This window comes from Miniopterus schreibersii (assembly GCF_964146895.1).
Source record: "Miniopterus schreibersii genome assembly, chromosome: 6".
Taxonomy (NCBI): domain Eukaryota; kingdom Metazoa; phylum Chordata; class Mammalia; order Chiroptera; family Miniopteridae; genus Miniopterus; species Miniopterus schreibersii.
The window spans coordinates 59,578,908-59,597,836 of NC_138107.1; the positions used below are offsets into that span (position 1 = coordinate 59,578,908).

Sequence of the window (18,929 nt, forward strand, 5' to 3'; positions counted from 1 at the left end):
AATTGTGAAAATTATTTAGAAAAATATTTTTAATATTTGAGTGTTATTTTCTCAAATTATATAAATTTTGAACAAATATATTAAATTTTGTTAAATTTTAATATATAGAAGCTTGAGGTCAAGGGAACTGGAGGAGTAGCTTCATTACACCAGACAAATTGCATGTATCCCTGTCTGCTAGGACATTTTGTGAGGATGTCACCAGGGTTGCTGGCTTTCTGGGTCGAACATGTTTACTTCACTCTTAATTCTGCAGTGTCAGGAGGGCTGGCTCAGTCTTTCCACTTTTCCTTCTGCTCCTTGTGCAGCTTTGTGTGTGCTGTTTTTTTTGTCTTGTTTTGTTTTTTAAAATATATCTTTATTGATTTCAGAGAGAGGAAGGGAGAGGGAGAGAGAGAGAGAGAGAGAGAGAGAGAAACATCAATGATGAGAAAGTCATCGATCAGCTGCCTCCCGCACGCCCCCGACTGGGGATGGAGCCTCTGCCTCCTGTCTGCACTGTTCATCTGCCTGCTGTCCTTCTCACCTCTGTGCCTTCTCCTTCCTACCTAGGGCCTGAAGAGGCATGAGGCTCCAAGGGCATCTGGGCAGTGATCTGCTTTGCCTGGTTAATGATGCAGACAGATGTCAAGTTTTTCCTAAACCACAGTTTGGAGATACCATTCCCCTTACTGGGGTCCATAGAAGACTTATAACTAAACTTTTTACAAAGCCCACAAAAAGGCCTTTATTCCCTCCTAATTCTCTGATTACCATCTTGTCTGATTTGAAAAGCTAAGCAGAATTGCGTTCTTGGAAAACACTGGGTAGAATGACTGTCAACATTCTTGACATTTACCAGCTCTTACCTCTGCTATCCCAGTCCTAAGAACACACAGCCAGATGTAGTGGTTACTAATAATTTTAGTGGCTGTGATGGGTTTAAAGGACAATTTAATACAGTGATAAAGTTACCCAAGTTTAGCAAATACCAGTTCTACTACTTTCCAGTTGTTTAGTATTGACCAGTTGGCACAATTGTTATTAAAATTTCACATATGAAAATAAACCCGAAATGGTACTTATTTCATAAGCTGGTTATGAGGATTCAGTGAGCTAAAATGTAAAGCACTTCACATAGGGCCTAACATTAAAAAACACACAAAACCACTAACTGAATATTTGTTCTTTATTGTTGCTATCATCGGCAAGCAGTTACTATATACTGGACATTATAATACATTGAGGACTTTTACATACACATGTTTGCATCAGCAGGAGCTCCCCAAATAGGATCGCCCCCAAACTGTACTGCTCCTATAAGCTCTGTGCATTTTTTTGAGAGGGCAATAGCAATTTAGCTTTGTTCCGAAAATGTCCTTCATCAACTTGTTAGTACCAGGAGTGAACAGTCTTTTTCTAAAGCTTCCAAGAGAGATCCTGGTAAACAGGAGGGCTCTTTCTTCTTTTAAACTGCTTGGTGGTCACTGACTACATCAACAAACAGGGATTCAGTCACTCACTTCCTCTCCAAATTGAGGTCACTGAGCAGTGAACAGTTTCTGGGTAACAGCCATCTATTTAGTAAGGTTCACCAAGTCATTGGCCGATTTTCCAGGCTACCTTGCTCTCCTGCACAACTTGTTTCTAAACCAAAAGATGGCAGGCCAATGGCTGATTACATGTAACTATGCTCATCTTTGCTGTGTTCACAATCCCCGCTTAACTTAGGCAACTCAGTTTAAAGAGCACCCCTGCTCCCATTTGACATGTACAAAAGAACCAGGGGAGTCTCTGGTATCTGACTGTGAGCCACATTGCCTAACCAAAGTGGGAGACTTTTTCTTCTAATAGTGTAACTCATGAGGTCACAGAATCACACAGGATCTTCCATGGTTGTCCCTCGTAGCCAGCAATAGGACGGTAGCCTAGCAAGAACAGAAAGAGCTTAAACTGGATGAAGTTCTTTAGTGGTATCTCCGTTGGCTGTAGGGTCTCTCAGCATGAGCACTGTTGTCAGTTTGAACTGGATAATTCTCTGTTGTGAGAGCTGTTCTGTGCATTATAGAATGTTTGCCAATATATTTGGCCTTCATGTGTTAGATGAGAGTAGCAGCACACCCTGTCCCCAACAACGTCTCCAGACATTGCCAGCTGTCCCAGGGCTGGGGAGGTGAGGGAGTGAAATTGCCCCCTCGTTGAAAACCACTGCTATCGTTATAATTAAAGACAAAATCTCCAGTTGTTTCTTCTAGATAGACAGGGGAGTCTGTCAGATGTCCCTGGTAAATTTCCCCCCTGAAAGGACTATCTTTTGGAAATGCCTGTTTCCGGTTTCTTTTTTCTTACCAGTTGTTAATCTGATTTTTGGTGCCTACCCCTCACCCAGAAGACATCAGGTAGTAGAAGGGACACAGAGCTGTCATCAGAAGACCGAATTTTCCCCAACGCTGCCATCATTAGCCTTAATCTTAAGGGATTGAGCAAATCCCTTAACTACTCTGAACCTTAGTTTGCCCATCTGTCAAAGAGGTTGTGGAAACAAGAGAAGCATGGGTATGAAAGCACCTTTAAAAAACAAAGAAGGGCCCTAATGGTGTTGCTCAGTGGTTAGAGCGCCGGCCCATGGAGGGAAGGGTCTCGGGTTCGGTTCTAGTCAAGGGCACGTACCTCGGTTGCAGGCTTGATCCCGGCCCCAGTCCAGGACGCGTGTTAGAGGCAACCAATCGATGTGTCTCTTTCACATCATTGTTTCTCTCTCTCTCTCTCCTTTCCAGTCTCTCTGAAAAGCAATGGAAAAATTATTCTTGGATTAACAAAAAGATAATGAAAGCAATAAAGAAGAGAAAATACATTTACAGCATTTGTTGAAAAAAAGTCCACATGTAAATGGACCTTCACAGTTCAAACTGGTGTAGTTCAAAGGGTCCATTGTAAATAGATGTTATCCTCACATCCTTACTGCATGAACGGTATTGTTTATTAATTCTGTGCATATAGTACCATATAAAAGTCTTATTTGAACCTGGTACATTATAGAAACTGAATTCCGGATCACTTCATTATATAGAGAACAACATTCTATATAATCTCATATATGATGATCTCCTAGTGATTGTACATTAACCAATCAAGATTCCCTAGTATGACCAGTGACTTCTGGAATCACTTCAAGAGTGCTTTTCCGTTCTCAGCACCTCAGTGAGCTGAGCATTTGCCATAGACAAGTGTACTGATAATACCAAAAGTTTTGTCTCGTGTAAAAATAACATCAACAATGTGTGTTTAACCACTCTTCACACACTCTCCTCATTTAGGCTTGTCACCCATCCCACCCATGAAGTAGGGGAGGTAAAATGGGACCACCAGCTGACCATGAAACGCAGGTGTAAGGCCTGACCCACTGATACTAGGCAGAGTTTCCCCTGCTAGCCCACACTGCAGCCTTGGCATGGTTTCATGGTTATAATTATTACTTCTCTTTTTAAAAATGCTCTATTTCTGGACTGAATCATGTTTGCTTGTTATTTTGATCCAAATGCCACACTGTAGCTTTTTGCTGCTATGCCTGATAATTTAAGGATCGTGGACTGAAGTTAACCTAGAGGAGTGCTGCCAATAGAACTTTCTTAATGATGACACGTTCTATACCTGTGCTATCCAGTGTGGCAGTCACCAGCCACATTTGGCTGGTGAGCACTTGAAATGTGGCTAGGGTGTTTCAGGAACTGACTTTTAAATTTTATTTAATTTTAGTTAATTTAAATAGCCACTTGTGGCCATTGACTGCCATATCAGACAGCATGGGTTGGGACGGTATAGAAATTCTCCATTATGATGCAGGGTCCTCTTTTATGTTAACTCTCAGCAATGGTCTGTACACATTTGACCATTCTTTTAGAGAAAAAATATTTTTGGGAAACCTTTTTTTTTTTTAATACTTCAGATATTTGAAATATACAAACATTGGCAAAAAAAGTTTCTTCTAAATCTTGACCTACTTAGATTTAAAGCTGTGAGATCTTAAATCAACCCTAAAAGTAAAATTCACTGAGATTAACCCACCATGCTCTTTTGGGAGAACATGAAAAGTAGCAATCCCATATGTCCTTGATTCTACCTTTAAGAGTCCAAAACTTTAGAAAATTATTATTGGCAAGAGGTTTCTTTAATTCGGAAAGCAAAGGGCTATTTTCTTTTATAGATACAAATCTGTTACCTGATGCCTGCAGGTTTCAGTGACACTTTACATCAGGATTGAGTGATATTTACAGAGCAGACAAAAATCTAGTCACATGATGTTTCCATTAGGCTAAGAATGGAATTCTGCGATTATCATCTGGGAAAAGGGAAACTGTGCTTTACAAATTCATAATGCATTGTAGATAAACATTAAAATATTAAAACAATGACACCTGTTTTTATTACTACTGTTAAATTAAACAAGTAAATTCATAAGCTCTATGGTAAAATTAGAAAGAGTGAAATTTCTTAATTACCTAACAGTTCCTTCACTGGAAGAATCTCCAAAAGTGAGGAAAGTACAAAGGTAACAAATGTTATTAGGAGTAATAGAAATGCCCCCTCCAAAAATGTGGGGGTGCTGTCTCATAAGAAACTTTTTTTTTTTATTCTAAGGTGGCTTTTGACTTCTTAATACAAATGGTTATAAATAGGTTTAATAGCATAATATATTAGAAAAACACTTCTGATACTGACACAAGAAATAACGAAGTGAATCTAAAATGTTATTTAATGTAATGCAAATTTGAACAGACTAAATTACCAAATGCTCGCTTTTCTGTATTAAACAGTCTTACAATGGTATGTTACACAGATTCTCCTTGAAGTGACTCTTTTATTTCCAAGTTAGCACTTGATTCTACTCTGTTTTTTTGGATTCATTTTTATGATCATGAAAATATTGTATCAATTCTTTATAATTGCTGTTGTTAAATACTATTAAATATGAACATATTGCCAGCTAATAAAAATTTCCAGTCCCCCAGAAGCCTTCCTTGTGCTCCCTTCCAGCCAATATCCCTTTCCTGGAAGGACATCTAAAACCATAGAATTAATTTTGTCTGATTTTTAACTTGATATAAATGGAATAAGGCTGTAAGTATGGTCTTCAGTCTGGCTTTTTTACTCAACATTCTCTTTGTATAATTCATTCCTCTTGTTGAATGTAATAGTAACTCACTCATTTTCATTACTGTACAGTATATACCATTGTAGAGGGTATGACAGAAGTAGATTTACAGTCGTAAGTACATGAAACACAGTTTATTCAGTATTATTTATTAATTACTGTATTACCGTCCATATGAACAACTATAAACCTACTTTTGCCCCACCCTGTATGGCTGTGCCACAACTTATTCATTCTACAATTGATAGGCATTTAGGTAAATTTAAATTGCGGACTGTTAAAAATGTTTCATGAACATTATTTACATGTATTTGGTTTACCTATTTACATGTTCCTCTTAGATACATACCTGGGAGTAGAATTACTGTGTTACATAATAAGTGTGTGTGTTCAGTTTTGGTAGATAGTGTTGAACAGTTTTCCAAAGTACTTATACAGCGTAGGAGTGACCCAGATAGTTTATATTTTCAGTATCCTCACAATACTTGATATTGTCAGGATTTGGGGGGGCAATTACTTAATATCTATAATGATAATCATAACTTAGCTTTTGGAAAAAGCCAGAAGAAGCTGGCTTAACAGTTTTACAGGCACCTCTACACACACACATACACACACACAGTGATCACACACAGAGCGATCATCAAATGTACCCACTTCCAGCTTTCCACAGACCTATCCATAAAACACTGTGAAGACGATGGCCTTTGACCCAGTTCATTTTTGGAAACATAATTTGCAATTTGGTCCTGCAAGGAAACAGTTGGGTAAGAGAGAATGATGCACTGCTGTGGGCGTGAAGGCTTTGGGTGGGGTAAGAAATATTTGAGGAGTTAATAATACTGGAATTTGCCAAGTGCTCTCAGAGCATGTTTGGTGAATTTTTATAATAATTTGACATAAATAGACCTCAATTCACCCAATTGAACCCAACAAACATTTTTTTGAGTGTTTCGTTCCCAATCTTGTATATTATAGAAATGCAAAAAGAATGAAAGATGGTGAGTAACAAAAGGATGTTCTACTTTATTAGTAATCAGGGAAATGCAAGGTAAAAATATGAGATGCCTATTTTTCACCTACTAGATTGGCAAAAATTAAGTCTGATAATATGTTATAGTGAGAGTGTGAGGTAAGGGTATGCACATACATGCTGCTAAAATGTTATATCATCCTGGAAGGAAACACAGTGTACCTACTAAAATTAGAAATGTGCATATGCAATGACCCAGCAGTCTCAATTGTAGGTATAAGTTTCAATTGTGGATATAAGTTCTAGAGAAATACTCAGATGTACATAGGGAATCATACACAGTGATGTTTACCCGAAAATGTATAAGATGAAAAAACTCATCAATAAAGGACTGGCATAGTCATCTGTGGTATATGCATACATTAGCGTACTGTGCCATGATTAAAAAGAATGAAGCAATTGTAGAAAGTAAGCTCCGTGAGGGCAGGGAATTTGCTTTTCATTCTTGTGTCTCCAGCAACTAGAACTATGCATGGAATGTAGTAGATGCTCAGTAAGTATTAGTTGAATGCATCGTAAGTACATGGCTAGATCTCCAGATCATGGTGTTAAGTGAGCAAAGCAAATTGCAGAAAATTTGTATTGTAAAATATGTATGCATATGTGAAAGTCCATAAAAGCTTATTGGAAAGGCTTACACCAAAATGTAAAATACATATGTGTATTTGTACATCTACAAAAACTTATCTGGAAAGATACATACCAAAATGACAACAATGGTAGACAAAGGGAAGGGACCAGATTTTAGGAACAGTATTCAGAGAAGTCTTTTGACTTTTCTGCAGTGTTTCAAATTTGCAAAAGGATAATGTTTACTTGTATTACTTGGGTAATTACAAGATAATGTTAAAATGACACTTCACTATGGAAAGATAATTTCCTTGTTATTTGGCTTGAGATTTGTTCGGTGAGGGGCTCCTTTCTCTGGAGCCGCACACCCTCCACCCAGCCGTACGGAGGGGCACAGGCTTGCTGGACTGTTTCCTAAGGGGAGCTCCTTGAATACGTGTGATAAATTGAAAGAGCCATCCAGTGATTCTGCATATTCCTTTAGGACTAAACCAGCTATGTGTGTGTTTCCATCTTTGTTTTGATTTTATATCTGTAGGGTGCATTAAAGTGGGTTTTTTTTTGGGGGGGGGGCGGTTTGCTAAATGCCTTCACATATCTTTACAAAAAGGCTTTAAAATACCTTAGTAAAGGAGATAATAAGGTTAATAGAAGTCGACAGTAAGAAATATGGAATAAAAGGTTGTAGAGAGTAGGATTTTCATTCCATCATGTTTTCCCCTCATTGTGTGATGATCTGCAAGTTAACCCTCTCAGGACCTCATTTTCATATCTGCACGGTGAGGAAATGGGGTGTTTTGGTCACCACGGTTCTCTTCCCAGTGTTCTGTAAGAAATGATATATAGCCTGTATGGTCAATTAATATATGACAAAGGAGGCAAGAACGTGGTGCTGGGAAAATTGGACAGATAAATGCAAAAAAAGAAAAGAAACTAGACCACCTTCTTATACCTTATATAAGAATAAATTCAAAATGGATTAAAGACTTAAATGTAAGACTCTGTGTTAATTTTGTATCCTGCTACTTTGTTGAATTCATTTATTAAATCTAGTAGTTTTTTGGTGGAGTCTTTAGAGTTTTCTATGTATAATGTCATGTTATCAATGAATAATGACAGTTTTGCTTCTTCCCTTCCAATTTGGATGCCTATTAATTTTTCTTCTTGTCTGACCACTGTGGCAAGGATTTCCAGTGTTATGTTGAATAAGAGTGGTGAAAGTGGACATCCCTGTCCTGTTCCTGTTCTTAAGGGAAACACTTTTAGTTTTTGCCCATGAGTATGATGTTGGCTATAGGTTCGTCATATATGGCCGTTATTATGTTGAGGTAGGTTCCCTCTATTTCTACTTTGCTGAGAGTTTTTATCAAAAATATGTGCTGGATTTTGTCAAATGCTTTTTCTGTATCTATTGATATGATCATGTGATTTTTGTCTTTCAGTCTGTTTATGTGATGTATCACATTTATTGATTTGCAAATATTGGACCAGTCTTGCATCCCCAGAGTAAATTCCACTTGGTCATGGTGTATCATCTTTTTAATGTATTGCTGGATCCTACTTGCTAATATTTTTTGAGGATTTTAGCATCTATGTTCATCAGAGATATTGGCCTGCAATTCTCTTTCTTTGTAGTGTCTTTATCTGGTTTTGGAATTAAGCTAATGCTGGCCTTGTAAAAAGAGCTTGGAAGTCTTCCTCTTGAATTTTTTGAAATAGTTTGAACTCACCTGTGAAGCCTGTTAACATTTTGTTGAAGTTTTTAGCATCTATGTTCATTAAGGATATTAGTCTGTAATTCTCTTTCTTTGTAGTGTCTTTATCTGGCTTTGGAATTAGGATAATGCTGGCCTCATAAAAAGAGATTGGAAGTCTTCCTTCCTCTTGAATTTTTTGGAATAGTTTGAGGAGGATGGATGTTAGTTCTTCTTCGAATGTTTGGTAAAACTTGCCTGTGAAGCCATCCAGTCCAGGACTTTTGTTTGCTGGGAGTTTTTGGAACAGAACAGAGAACCCAGAAATTGACCCAAACCATCATGGTCAATTAATATTTGACAAAGGAGGCAAGAGCATACAATGGAGTAAATATAGTCTCTTCAATTAATGGTGCTGGGAAAATTGGACAGGTACATGCAAAAAAATGAAACTAGACCACCAACTTACACCATACACAAGAATAAACTAAAAATGGGTAAGACTTAAACTTAAGTCGCAAAACCATAAAAATTCTAGAAGAAAACATAGGCAGTAAAATCGCAGATATCTCACACAGCAGAATTTTTGCGATACATCTTCTAGGGTAAGAGAAACAAAGGAAAAAATAAACAAATGAGACTACATCAAATGAAAAAGCTTCTGCACAGTAAAAAAAAAACATCATCAAAATGAAAAGGGACCCAAAGTGTGGGAGAACATATTTGCCAATGATATATCTGATAAGGGATTAATTTCCAAAACATCTAAGGAACTCATACAACTCAACACCAAAAACAAACAATCCAATTAAGAAATGTACAAAGGACCTGCATAGACACTGCTCACCGTTACAAATTATCAGAGAAATGCAAATTAAAACCCCAATTAGTTATGACCCCACACCTGTCAGTATGGCTATCATCAATAAATCCACAGTCAACAAGCGTTGGTGAGGGTGTGGAGAAAAGGGAACCCTCGTGCATTTGGTGGAATGCAGATTTGTGCAGCCACGGTGGAAAACAGTATGGAGGTTTCTCAAAAAATTTAAAATGGAGCTGCCTAATGACCCAGCAATTCCACTTCTGGATATGTTTTTGAAGAAACCTGAAACACTAATTCTAAAGAATATATGCACCTCTGTGTTCATTGCAGCATTATTTACAACAGTCAAGATACAGAAGCAACCCAAGAGCCCATCCGTAGATGAGTAGATTTTTTAAAATGGAATACTACTCAGCCATAAAAAAGAATGAAGTTTTACCATTTGTGACAGCATGGATGTATCTGTAGGGTATTATGCTAAGAGAAATAAGTCTGTCCAAGAAAGACAAATACCATATGATTTCACTTATTAGTGGACTCTAAAGAACAAAATAAACAAACAAACAAAATAGAAACAGACTCATAGATACAGAGAACAGACTGATGGTTGCCAGGGGAGAGGAGTTTAGGGGGCTGGGTGAAAAGGTGAAGGGATTAAGAAGTATAAATTGGTAGTTACAGAATAGTCATGGGGATAAAGTACAGCACAGGGAAATAGCCAATTAAATTGTAATAACTATGTATGGTGCCAGGTGGGTACTGGAACTATTAGGGAAACACTGTAAAGCATATGATTGTCTAACCACTATACACCTGAAACCGCTGTACACCTGAAATTAATACAAAAAATAATGAGTGTTTAAAAAAAAAAAGGAATGATATATAATGGAGCAGTGGGCCCTCTAGCCCTTTGTTTTGCCCCAGAAGTGACAAAAAGAAGGACCACCCTGCCACCCCCTCAGTAGACTTGGGGTTTTTTCAAAATATGTTTTAAAAGTAAGTGCCACTTCCATAAGGGAAACCTTGCATTTTGGACCCATGCTGGGCAATTCCATGATGCATTGTGGCTCACAGTTGATTAATTGCCTATATTTAAGCCACAATAGCTAATGGAGTATTTACTAGGTGCCAAGCACTGTGCTAAGCGTTTCACACACATCATTGCATTTAATGCACACAATAACCGTAGGGGGGTGGGTTCTGTAATCATCATCGTTTCACAGGTAAGTCAGTAAAGTGTCTGAATGACTAAGGGACTCACTAATAAGTAAGTTGCATGACTGAGTCTTGAATCAGGACTGTCCAGATTGGATACAAGACCACACAGGAATACCCGTATGCTGTAATGTGCTTACATATGTGTGTCTGCTCCACACAGAACTGCTCTGCCCTTTGAAGATTTTTCAATAAGAATGGAATAGCCACTCTCCTTAATAGCAATAGCCATTACTTAATGAAGTCATCTGCAAATAATGAATTCCTTCCTCCCTTCCCTTCTCCTCTGCTCTATAATGATTTAATTTGCTGGCATGAGACATTTAGATTAAATTCCTTTTGAAGTTTTAATGGAGTTCTTATCTAGAAGGAAAAACATTTTCCTTTGTCATAGTTTTCAGATAAGTTGGACAGTTACTGGTCATCTATGAGGTCTAGTGCAATTTCCTTTTCATTCACATTTTTCTTCATTGAGTACACATAGCTCATTTAGTGTTTATTGCTAAGATTTGCCAAACACTGTGAGTAAAATATTTGCCTCATTTAAATTGAATTTTGAATGTTTCCTTGGTTATTGAGTAATCGCGGGCTTTTGGGTCCTCTTGAGTTTATGTTGACAGCTTCTTTCCTTTCAAGAAGAAATGGTCTGATCACTTATGTCATATGTTTTCTTAACAGATTTTTCCTTAGGTCAAAAGAAAGTCAGAATATAATTTTTCTTCAGTAAATAGTTTGATTATTACAGCATTGTTTTATTCGGGTCCTCTGGAAACGTATAGGATCTCTGTGTTAATAGCTAGAACTGACTTCTGCTTAAAGCAGATTTGTTGTGCTTTCTTCTGAAAGATTGAAGATATACACCAACATTCAGATTTACACTACTGCTCCTAATCCCTTTAACCTTAAGATTCCATTCCCTTACAACTTGGGATAAGTAGGCCTTGTTTAGATTGAGCAGAAATAAAGTTTACCTTTGACTATAGAAGAAATGGTTTATTTTGTTAAACCACATAGTACCATAGCCTAAGATTTCAAGTGAGTATATTTAACCTTCTTAAGAGAAGTTTTAGTTACATTACCTTTATTAAATGTATTGTGTGCCTAGAATCTCATCTGTGTAGTGCTAACCACTATAATAGTACAAAGAAAATTGCTTTATGGAGCTTAAGTGAAAGATAAAAATCTGTTATGTAATTAAACTGTATAGAAAAATCTATGAATAAGAGTTGGAGTGTGTGAACTAGAACAGTTGGGATATTTAAAGGAGAGAGAAGACAAGAAAAAGTGGGCATTACGCTGACCCATAAAAGCAGGGTGGAATTTAAGCAAAGCAGAGAAGAATGGTTTTGGGGTAATGGCTTATGTTGATAATGGGATGGGCTGAACCGCAGACATTCTGAGCAAAGGCGCTGCAGGAGGAACAGACACGTCCTGTCGTCTAGACAATACGAACAGCCTTCACTTCCCACTCAGGCTTCTTGTGGCCTCAGCCCCAGGCCTCTCCCAGACTTCTCAGCCTGTACCTTTCTGCTGCTGTTCTCTCTGCTGGGTTGCTCTTGACCCTTCACGGCCTGTTGAAATGCCTCTCGCTGACGAAGGCCCAGTCCAGATCCCACCTTCCCTCCAGTCCTCACCCCCTGCTGAGAAGAAGCGGTCATTTCCCTCCCAGCATCCCTGGCATGCTGGTGGCCTGCCTAGCCCAGCACGCTTCAAACTGCACCTCCAGTTCAGTTGCCTCAGCACTGAGGCCTTCTTGCAGGTGAGAACCAGGTGTCATCTTGGTATCCTCAGTGCCCACATCATGCCTGGCCCCAGATACTCACTGAGTAAGTGGGTCGTGTGTTTTAGGCACTAGCGGGAAAAATATTTCTCTACCTATATTTCCTATTAATGTTAATAGAGTCTGCAGCTATAGAAGTAAATGCTTTGTTTTTTATTGTAGACTTAATGTGTTCTAAAGAGAGAAAGCAGAAAAATATCTTCCTTTCAAAACCTTTATATATATATATATATATTGCAGTTCTTAACATTATTCTTAAGATTTTTCATGTTAACCTGGCAGAGTTTTTGATTTTTGGTTTTAAAAGTATTTCATTTTTCAGTGTTTAAAAAATACATATAGCTGTCATATTAATATGACTGTATGTTTTGTTCGTTCAGAAAAATACTCAAGAGATATAAACGTGTTATATTAAGTTAAATTGGAAGGCGATAGAGTGAAAAAGGTGAAAGGAATAAAGGAATCAGGCCAAAGAAGAAAAAAGAGAGACTAAGAAGGTTAAAAGTCCTGCCTGGAGAGTATTCGCTGGAGCCAGCCGCACGCAGCTCTAATCCGAGTCTTCCTGCACTGGCACCCACTGTTTTCTACCAGAGACCCTGCCCACTCCTGGCAGAGCTGCAGGCTGTTAGGGACAAAGGCTCCAGCTGTGCCCCCAGGCTTTCTCTGTGCCTCAGGAAAGAGGATTGTAGAATGAGGACAGGTTTCCCAGGACTGATCAGTTTTCATTATTTATGACCATTAGGAGCTGAATTTAGCATGGTATGTGTATACCAAACACTGTCTTTGCATTCTGTTAGGATACATACTCCAAAAGATAAACCAGGTTAGAAGAAATAGAATGAAAGTTCTGTTTCAGTTTTTTTGTTTGTTGAAAACTGTTAAACAATTGAGCACTTGAGTCCTCAGTGGGAGGCAAGTTTCCTTAAGACATTTGTAGTAAATGAACCCTCATGTCTAGCTTATAACTAACTCCTTTGTTCCTGGTATTGTCTCTGATCCCGATGCCTCAAAGCTAGAGAATTCAGCTGTAACTTTTTTTAAAAAGGAATAAGCATTGGCACATCACTGAGCCTGTTTTGCCCCGAGCTGTCCTGTTTCAGTCCTAATTTTTTCCAGTTTCTTTCTTTTGGAGGAGGTGAGAGGGAGGTTTCAAGTCTGGATAATCAGTGGGCCCGCTTCCTCTGGTGAAAACAAAACCTTCCAAGATGGTTTTGTACCTGGCAAATACATTTTAAAACTATTTGAGGCAAAACCTAGTTTATTTCTTTGAAGCTAGCCCCTAAAGCTTGTCCCAGGTTTTACCCGGAGGCATCCTTAATTTGCCGTACCAAGAAAAACAGTCCTGTTTCTTAGCAGCTAATTTGTAAAACTGGGTTTAGGCGATTGTGCTTTTACTGAACCGAAGTCCGTGCGCCTGATGCTTTCAGGGGCCAAAACTCGAGCTGGGGAAGGTTTATTGATTCAGAAGGCGCCAACCAAGAACACGGGAGACCTAGCGGTGCCTCAGATCCATCTTGCGCGCTGGACCAGGCCAAGGGCTTGAAGAGGTTGGGGGAATAGGCATGTGGAAGTGCTGGTGGGGCAAGTTTTAGTTGGAGGACCTTGGAGCTTGGCCATTTACTGTAAAGGGGCATCAACACTGGATCTTCCTGGACAGTGGACCCTTGGCTTCGGAACTGGTTCTGGTGTTGAAGTTCCAGTTATGTCCTTGTCCTTTGTATCTGTTTTGGGGGCCGGGAAGGTGGGAGACTGCTTCTGGGTGCAGCTCGAGGCCACAGTTCTCTCCTCCGGGCATGCTTCGGCTTCATGGCTTGTGGTTTTGGTGTGTTATCTCTGAAAAACAACTCAGCACCTCATCAAATAGGATAGGAGCAGTCAAGCTGGTCTGTGGTTACAGTGCCTCCATTCATCCCTCTGTAGGTCCTTCTGATGATGTCATCGTGTCATCATGTGCATTTCTTGGATCTTTCTACTTCCTCTGACATTAACAAGGGAAAATACTACCAGCTGTTAGCTTTCAGCCCTGGGCTTGCAGTGTCTTACTGTGGCCCCTACTATTGCTCTATTAACAAACAAACCAGATGAGCCTGAAGACATTTAATTCAGACGCTGAAAATAAAGTGTGCCAGAGTCATAACGGCAGTGGCAAAGGCAGATTACGATTTGTTTTAACAGAATGGCAGAGTGAATGGAACCCTTTCTGGCTCCATTCAGTAGAATAAACTGTTAGAGGACCCAGGCCAGAGAATAACTGAGGATCAGGTACATCATGTCTGGGGCTCCACTGCCATGAATACACAAAGGTATTTATACTGTCTTTCAGAAGGCAGTTTTATCACCTGACTTTCTAATAGTCATTCTACTGAGAGGCTTCATATTTCATAACCTTTAAACAAAGTCTCTGAAGTTAATGATTTCATTAATTAATCTTGTTGGCATGCACTTTTTTATCTTTTATTTTTTTAAGATTTCTTTATTGATTTTTAGAGAGAGAGGAAGGGAGAGAGCGGAACATTGATGTGAGAGTGAAGCATCAATCAGTTGCCTCCTGAATGCCCCCTATGGGGGCGTCAAAGCCCACATCTCGGCCATATGCCTGGACTGGGAATAGAGCCGGGAACCTTTCGGTGCATGGGATGAAACCAAACCAACTGAGCCACACTAGCCAGGGCTTATTGGCACTTTCTGATACTGAGTGATAACCATATATCATTTATTGTTACTGCCCCATAGTTAGAAATACTGTATTTATATCAGGAATAGGCAAGCTTTTTCTTAAAGGACAAGATTATAAAGATTATAGGCTTTTTATAGATACTTACATAACCCTTTAAGATGTAAAACCTTCCTTGGCTGATGGGCTGTGGTTTGCCAACCTCTGGTCTTTATCATCATCTGGTCAGTCTTGTCGGGTGGCTCTCCCCCCCCCTCTTTCTCTCTCTCTCTCTCTCTCACACACACACATATTTCTACAATGATTAATCCTCTACTGTTTGCCTGACATCAAGAATGTAAACATGAGTGTAAAGACAGCTCCCTTCCTATAAGATCTCACAGTCTCAGGAGGAAGAAAAATTACATAAACACGCTCATTGCAAGTGCTTATTATCGAGTAAAGTCAGTGATGCCCAGGGGTGGCCTGACTAGGGGAGGGCGTGGGGAGGGCTCCACAGAGAACATAACCTTGTGACGAGCTGCAGGCATTCCTAAGCAGCAAAGGGAGGGCAGAGCATTCAAAGAAGACATTTAATTATTCCTTAATGTAAGACCTGTATTTGGGTTTTTTTCTATCTCAATATAAGGTCTCAGTTCCCAGACAATGGCATAGATAACATCAGCTCATTGACTACAAGGAATGTCTAGAAATTCCGAGGACAAGCGCATTATTGAAAAATTACAGAGCAAAGTGCATGTAGCATTTAAAGCATTCGGCTTATGAACATGTTATTTTTCTTTAAGAGATGCTGATCACCAGGTAACTTAGACCTAGAATACAGAGATTTGAACAAGTAAGCAATATGGTTACATAGGTAACCATATAAGGTTTAGTGGACTAAGATTCTTGAGCATTCTGTTCCTTTCCCAAGCTTGTTACTAACTGTAGTTTTGAGCAAAATCTGTGGCCTCTATTAATTTATCTCTAACAGGACAGGTTTGAAGTAGAAGATTTCTGAGGCTCTTTCCAGTTCTAGATGCTGTGACTATAATTAGACAGAATGTATATCAATAGCTGTGACTATAATCTGTCTGTCTGATGTTGATTTCCTCTAAGTTAGTCACTCTTCTGAATACCTTTGACTTTATTAGTCAGAAAAGGTATTTCTGAAGACGCTGAGAATATTTCAACTAAAGTAATTAAGGAAACAGTGCACCCTTGTGATAAAATATGATCTTTAAAATGCATCTTTCTTTGAAGACCAGTCTTTTTAAGAAATCTCAAAAGTTTTTGAGTTGAGGTTAAATGGGGGGGATGGTAACCCTTTCACAAAATTTTTTTTTTCTGTTGTAATTACTATGTGTATCAGTAATTGGTTATTGTCTCATTTTCTAAGTAGCTCACATTTGAAGTGAGAAGTCAAAAGAATTATGTAGAATTTGCCTTAAATACTTGTTAATTTTGGTTTTCTTTAAGTTGTTCAAAAGATTTATGTTGACATAAGCTGCATATGTATGTACACCCTGTGAATGTTTGTAGAATAGAAACCTTTGCGTTACTCTTTGGAGGTGATGGGGTTCGGGGCAGGCTGACCCAAATATATCATTTTGTCATATTGATTAGTTTGATTAAAGTAACTGGAGATGCACCCAGTGCAAGACCACTGTGACCGTCCTTTGTCCCCCAAAGCAGGAAATAAATCTCCCCTGTGAATGTACCCTCCCTATTCCAAGAGCTTAGAAGCCATCCTTATCGCCAGAGATAGGCAATTCAAGGCCGGAAAAAAGTAAACAGATGTTACTTCTCCATTAATTTGCTACCTTAAGCAAAACCCCTTTGTGTTGTCAAAGTTTTACAAATGAGTGTTTCTTTCACTTTACTCAATCTAGATATTTTAGATTTCTTTATTTATTAATGTATTAGTTTGAAACAAACCATATAGGGATCATAAATAGGATATGTTTGTTTTATATTAAATTTTAGTTTAATCTTTTGCCCTCTATAAATAAAAAAAAGAAAATCAGAATATACTTAATGTATTGTTTGTCTCTTTTATCCTTCAAAAAATATTTGAGTATCTCTTGGCCAAAAGAAAAAAATTGTGTATGTGTATATTTCACAAATATTCCTTAGCAGCAAATCCATTTAATTCATAGCCAAGCATTTTCGCTGTTCACCAGCATGCTGTTCTATAACTTGTAAAAGTTGTAAGCGTTTCAGTCTCTCCTAAATGATGTTCTGCCATGGAAACAACAGCGGACCTTAACTGGAGGCTGCTGGTGGAGATGTTAGCATCCTGACACTGTAATCTCCTTGGACAACAGCTTTGAAAACTGTAGTCACAGATCACACAAATAGTAGTGAGGCAGTTAACAAGAAAAAATGCTTACTTAGTCTGTGATGATAGGAATAGTGATATGGCACAATTTGTTAAATTAAAAAGTATTTTTAATATTCAGGTTGTACTTACTTTTTTTTTTTTTTTTACCACCACAGATGGCCCTAAATCCTGAATTGTGTTTGGTATATGCAGGCCATTTTGTGTGCGTATCAGAATGTTGCAACACGTTGCTGTTTATTCCCATATTAACCAGGTTTTTAATATAGGAGAGCTAAACTTTTTTTCTTTAGAACTAGCTTTTTAAGATTTTTACTTTCAGCCCTGTTCAGTTAGCTCATTTGGTTGGAGCTTTGTCCCTATAGCCAAGGATGTGGGTACCCGGTCAGGGTACATCAACCGTTAAACACATAAATAAGTGGAACAACAGACATCCCTGCCCCGCCCCGCCCCCCTCCCCCCCCCCCGCCTGTCTGTCTCTCTCCCCCTCCCACCCTCCCTCCCTCCAATAAAATAAATAAGTAACTTTTTAATCCCATCTGCATGCAGAAAACATCAGCATCTAAGGATATTAGAGGGGTGGAGAGGCCAGGAAAACGAGTTACATAAAGTGGCAGTGAAATAGGATTCCTTTGAGGTTAACTGAAAACACAGGCTACTTTGTGAGTTGAAAACAAACAAGGCCATTCCTTTCTTTCCACCTTAGGTCAAAATCCCCTGTCTTGTGCAGTCAGTGTTAATCTATCAGGATCATAATATAATTAAGCATGATGTTTTTTTCAATATGGGGTTAAAAAAAAAAGGAAAGTACTTTAGGTAGGATGACTTTGATAGGCAATGCTTTTGTCACTCACAGGTTATATGTTACAAGCCATCTTATTACTTTGAATATAAATAAACATAAATGTCCCTGTGTCTGCCCCTACACTGATTTAGGTATTCATTGAATGCCTGCTCCATGCCAAGCAGAAAGATACACGCCCTCCCTTTAGAACTTTACAGTCTCTTTGGGGAGATAATTTAATTGATAGACAACTGTAATTCAGTGTAGTATGTTTAACCTAACTCTTCTGTTGGTTCAGTAGCTTGATTTATTTCAATTTAAAAAAATGAGTATAGTATAGACAACAATACTGTATTATAAACTTTAAAATTGCTAAGAGGTCTTAATTGGTCCCGTCACAAAATAGATATATAACATGATAGAATTGTTAGCTAACCTAAGGTGGTAATCATATTGCAATATATAAATGTAGCAAATCAACATGTTGTACACCTTAAACATGCATGTTATATGTCAATTATATCTCAGTAAAAATACATTTAAAAAAAGAGGAGTGTGGCCCAGCCCTTGCGCCTCAGTGGTTAACTATCCGCCCATGAACCAAGAGGTCGCTGGTTCAATTCCCTGTCAGGACACATGCCCAGGTTTCAGGCTCAGTCCCTGGTAGGGGCATGCAGGGGGTAGTTGGTGATTGATATTTCTCTCTCACTGATGTTTCTCTCTATCCCTCTCCCATTCTCTCTCTCTCAAATCAATAAAAACATTTTTTAAAAATTAGTGTATATTTGTATAATTTTATCTCCTATTACTTTAATGATTTGAGGTTACAAGGAGATGGAAGTATTTTTCCCAGCAACAGCCAGTGATCTTTTATAGTAGAAGCAACCCATAATCTACCATTGGGT

The 18,929-nt window shown here is 38.5% G+C and overlaps 1 protein-coding gene across 7 annotated transcripts in view; it reads left to right on the forward strand.

Annotated features, from left to right (window-relative positions):
* NT5DC1 (5'-nucleotidase domain containing 1) overlaps positions 1-18,929 on the forward strand; it is a 107,400-nt gene that overhangs the window by 70,967 nt on the left and 17,504 nt on the right. The gene's annotated exons all lie outside the window — the stretch shown is intronic.